This window comes from Octopus bimaculoides, chromosome 9, assembly GCF_001194135.2.
Source record: "Octopus bimaculoides isolate UCB-OBI-ISO-001 chromosome 9, ASM119413v2, whole genome shotgun sequence".
NCBI lineage: Eukaryota > Metazoa > Mollusca > Cephalopoda > Octopoda > Octopodidae > Octopus > Octopus bimaculoides.
In genome coordinates this window covers 28835883-28841747 of record NC_068989.1, presented here as the reverse complement: position 1 = coordinate 28841747, position 5865 = coordinate 28835883, and positions in this window count along the sequence as shown.

Below are 5865 nucleotides of genomic sequence, written 5' to 3'. Positions count from 1 at the left end.
CTATGTGACTCTGAACAGTATATGATGGAATTGATACAAGTTCCCACATGCTTTGAATGCTGTAAATTTTTTCTCATCTTTGCATATAGGAATCTCATGATAAGCACTCTTAAGATCAAAAGTGGTGAATATCTCGTGAGATATTTTCTCAGCCAGTTCATCACTGTGTGGTACTATGTAAGCATTGATTGATTGTCTGTCTATAATTGATTACCATTCATCTTTTGTGTGATTCATTACTGGTGACTATATATATATTCTTTATTATTATTAAAGCTTTAAAAACATCACAAGATTCTCAATCTAAAGTGTCTGACAAATAGGAATGTGAAACTCTGAGTAGCAGTTTTTTGTGATATTTTTGTGATGTTTTTGCAGCTTTAATAATAATAAAGCATATTACTCTACCTCTGGTATTCAAGTACTATTTTTTTCCCACCTTGTTTCACATTTATTCTTTTATTCTTTTATATGTTTCAGCATTGAGGCTGCAGCCATGCTGTGGCACCACCAGTGATATATATATATATATCTATATATATATGAAGCTAGTATGCTCTGATGGATGCGTAATGTCAGTGTGCATACTCGACAGAGTGTAAGTACCTCGAGAGAAAAGTTGAACCTAAGAAGCATCAGTTGTGGTGTGCAAGAGAGACGATTGCGCTGGTATGGTCAGGTGGCGAGAATGGATGAGGATAGCTGTGTAATAAAGTGCCACAACCTAGTGGTTGAGGGAACCTGTGGAAGAGGTAGACCCAGGAAGACCTGGGATGAGGTGGTGACGCACGACCTTCGAACATTAGGCCTTACCAAGGCAATGACTAGTGAACGAGACCTTTGGAAATATGCTGTGTGTGAGAAGACCCGGCAAGCCAAGTGAGACCATAATATGTGGCCTCTGCCATGGGTGTAGCCAGCCCACTTATTCATACCTTTACTTCATTGGACACTAAACTCTGCTTGCAAAGACTTGTTGAGGCAAGTGAAATCGAAATCGAACCAAATTTGACAACTCCTATGCCAACCTTTCCTTCATTGGACACTAACCTCTGCTTGTGAAAACCTGTTGGGGCAAGTGAAATTGAACCAAATTCGATGACTGGCACCCGTACCAGTGGAGCGCTAACAGCACCGTCTGAGCGTGATCATTGCCAGAGCAGCTGTCTGGCTTCCGTGCTAGTGGCATGTAAATAGCACCATTTGAGCGTGATCATTACCAGCATCGCCTTACTGGCACTTATGCCGGTGGCACGTGAAAAAACACTTGAGCGAGGTCATTGCCAGTATCGCTGTAGAAACTCTGCCAGATCAGATTGGAGCCTGGTGTAGCCATCTGGTTCGCCAGTTCTCAGTCAAATCGTCCAACCCATGCTAGCATGGAAAGTGGACGTTAAACGATGATGATGATGATGATATATATATATATATATATATATATATATATATATATATATATATATATATATATATATATATATATATATATATATCATTTGTAGAAAAACATAAATCCAGAGAAGAAGCACTCTAAGATATAGAGTGGTTTATATTATAATGTGGAAGGTTGGTCTATGGGGTTACCCTGGGTTTCTCGTCCATAAGGGGTTTGGCCTTACAGCATATCGTCAGACCCCAAACCTGTTGGCCTAAGGCCTCATCAAAATATGAAGGGGAAAATCCCTTGCTAAAAGTAAACAATAGGTGATTATCTCCCTTTGCTATTGGCTATTGAATCCTGGCCGTGCTGCCATCTTGCAGTCACCAAAAATCATGAAAGTAAATAATTGTCTGTCTTCGGCCTTTGCTATTGGCTTCAAGCTGTGCTGTCACCTTGCGGATTCCAAAACACTAGCAGGAATCTTCTAAAATGCAAAGATGGTCTGAAAATCTCTGTTCTGGAGTTAAGGATACCCTCTGGTACAAGCATGTCTTTCTTGATTCTCGTGTATTCAGCCATGCATAACTTGCAATGTTTCATCCTGTTGATGTAGGGGCCTGGATTTACAAGGATTTCCCATGAGATCAAGTATGGTATCCCATCATTTCCTAGTTGCCAGATGTGACTGGCTAGTGATGTTAGGTATCTCCTTTCTGGGACTCTGAAGGAGGACAAATGATTGGAAAGACGTTGCTTGAAAGAATTCCCAGTACATCCCACGTATTTCTATGAGCGCGTGCTGTCTGTGTTGCACCTGTTGCTGTAGTAGGTGTTGGTGTTGCTGCTGTTGGCGCTGGTGGTGCTGAGTTGATGGAGTTGAGGGTGTTGGTGTTGGCGTTGCTAGGGTTGGTGGTGGTGTAGGTGATATTTTTGCCCCTGCATGTGTTGCTTGACCTGTTGTTGCTGTTATTACTGCGGTTGTTTTTGCTGCTGACATTGTTGTTGTTGTTGGAGCCGGGGCTGCTGGTGTTGTTGGAGCTGGGGTTGCTGGTGCTGGCAATGGTGAAGATGGTGGTTGGTGTCGGTAATGTTATTACCACTGTCGGTTATGGAGAAGGCACTGTTGATGTTAATAATGTTGCTGCTGCTGTTGTTGCCGCTGTAGCTGGTGATGGTACTGGACCTGTTGCTGCTGCTATAGTGGCTATCAAGTCTGCCAATGTGGATGTTGTCAGGTCTGGCACCATGGACGTCAGGGAAGCTATTAGTAAGGCTGGTGTTAATGGCAATACCGCCGCTGTTGGCGATGCCACTGTTGTTCTTGTTAGTGATGCCGTCATCCATTGTAACAGTGGTAGCAATGGTGGTGGCACTGCTGACTCTACAGCTGCTATTGCTTCTGCTAGTGGCAATGGCATGACTTGCAAGAACCTACTGGGTAACTGCTGCGGTTCCTGCATGAACAACCTTCCCCTTCCTATTCCTTAGGGGTGCTAACTAGGGGTGCTCTTAATGTTGGGGATGCAGCTAAACGAGACCCTAACATTCTATCTGTTGAAGATGGGCTCGTAACTATGGGAGCTAGTGAAATGCTTGTCTATTAATTTAAGGAAAAGTCTACCTACATGTGTTAAGGGAGTGGTGGGATGGCAAACCAAATTGTATTTCTGCAGTGATTCCTTCTGCGGCTCCAGCTTGTAGGAGATGTGGTTTTTATGCTCCTAGTGAGGATGATGACTTTGAAGTTCATCTTTCTCAGGTCAATAAAACAAGCAAGCAGTGACTTACTGGTGGTGTACAGTTAACTGAACTACTTGTCCATGAATTTGTGACCTTGTTGCAGTTTTACAAATCCTCTTTATAAATAACCGAAAATAGATGTCTTGTAATGAGCTAGTGAAGAGGAACAGAATTCTTTAGTGTGAAAATTGTATTCACAAAATAATTTTTAAAATCAAAATAACCACAAGTTTATAGTATAACAAATTATGTTCTGATTAACATGAAACGGTAGAAACTCTTGTGTTTCCTAAACAGATATGTAATTCTTGCTGTCATATTACCAATTATTGATGTTGACAATTTTATAGGGTTTCAGTAGGATATAGAAATAGATTTAACACAAACATCTACAATTTGAAAAAAAGAAAACAAGCTTTCTTACAACACACTCTTTATAGTGGACTTTACTTTAAGGTGTCTGACACTTGTCATACATTGTGGTCAGCTGCTGTGATTTTTTAATGACTTTCATGTACAGTAATACCTCGATATACAAGTTAATTTGTTCCCAGAGACCACTCATAAAGTGGAAACTTGTGAAGCAAAGCAATAGCTTCCCATAGTAGCAATGTTATAAATCATAATTCGTTCCCTGAAAAATATGTTACCTATAAAATTTATAATACGCGTAAATAGATGGCAATAAAACAACAGTAGAATGTAAAGAATATTTCATGTAAAAAAGAATGTCAAGATCATTTATAATAAAAAATATTATTATTATAATCGTTTTCTGAATTACTTTCACTCACACTAGACTTGCGCACACCATCACTTGTAGACACAATCACCGATTCACAAGCACTTATAGACAGGTTTGTAGATTTCTTTTTAAAAACAGATCTAGTGTTGTTTGCTTAGAAGAAGCATTCTTTCGCTCTCTATAAATTTCTCGGTAACACACAGAAGCATTTGTTATGATAGTAGAAACTTTTGCACTTTGTTCAAGATTTATATTTATTATAAAATAAAACTGATAAACCGAGGGTCTCGTAAAGTGGGCCCTTGTAAAGTGCGATATTACTGTATATAGATTGGCAAAACAACAGCAAAAAAAGGAGAAAACAATAAAAACATTACAAGGAAATTGTTGATTGTGTGCATCAGCAAAAACTGTAAAGCTAAGTTCATGAGTTTGGATAAATTGATATACCATGGGAAAGAGTGAAATCTAATGTTTTGAAACTGACCTTTCATTTGAAAGAGAAAGAAAGAAAAATGCTTTCTCCCTTCTCCCTATAGCATAGGGTCACCATGGATTGACAAAGAGTAGTGTTTCATACATGGCTTGGATATTGTTGATATTGTTGACACCCAGATTGAGTAGTGGTTATAGTAAGTAAAAGTGACATTGTTTACTGCCATACAATAGACATAGAATAATGCTAGCTCTCAAGAATCCCTTTTATTGTGTACATCACATAGGTGCAGGTATGGCTGAGTGGTTAAAAACATGCTTTCCACCCATGCAGTCTCAGGTTCAGTCCCACTACACAGCACATTGGACAAGTGTCTTCTCCTTGGACAACCAAAGCCTTTGTGAACAGATTTGATAAATGGAAACTGAAAGATGCCTATTGTGTGTGTGTGTGTGTGTGTGTGTGTGTGTGTGTGTGCGTGCATGCGTGTGTGTGTGTGTGTGCGTGTGTGTGTGTGTGTGTATATAGTTTTGACTACAGGAGATCCATAAAGGATCAAGGCATATCAAAGTGAAACATGCTATAAACTGGCTACACAGAATGATGCAAAACAGACAATTAATCCATTATCATAGCATAGAATGCATTGATGAAGAGAAGTTCATTGTTGTTAGGTAATTCACAACTCCAGTAGTATCTAAAAGTACCCAATGGTGAATGGAGCCTTAAGCATGGTATAAAAACATAACATAAATACAGACAAATGGGTTTCTGATATTGTTACAATTGTTTTGTTAAGAATCTTTATGGTGATGTAAACATAGTACAGTCAGATTTCTTGCCCCAAATGAAAAATGTCCTTAAAAGAAAACGTTTTGTGGATGTGGAAGAGGTGAAGAAAAAATGACTGAGGCATTAAAAGGCATCACTTTGCAAGAGTTCCAGGACTGCTCCAAACAGTGGAAAACCTATCTGGACTGATGCATTGCTTTAAATGGAGAATACTTTGAAGACAATAAAAGTATAAACATGTAAAACTAAGTGAATAAAATAATATTGCAAAATTCCAGTTTTTTTTTTTTTTTGGTGTCCCCTCGTACATACCTTTCTCTCCTTCCTTGTCCTACTGAGGTAGCTAAGTATTTCCTCGATAGTAAGAGGGCTACCTGTGTCCCTCTATCATATTCTAATCTCTCAATTCCACTCCCTCTCTCAGCTGAGAGATCCTTGTGTTGCAAGCTCACAGGCTCTGGTGCAATGTAAAAAATACTCATGCCGCATAAAAAAGCACCCATGCTGGTGCCATGTATAAAGTACTGATACGAGAGCCATGTAAAAAGCACCGAGTGCACTCTGTAAAATGATTAGTGTTAGAAAGGACATCTAGCCATAAAAACCATGCCAAAACAGACAATCAGAGCCTGGTACAGTAAAACTTCAAAGTCAGTGTCAGCACCACTTTTGTTTTTATTGTAATTTGCCATAAAGACATAAAAACAAACATATATAATAAATAATATATAATTTTTATATATATATATATATATATATATATATATATAT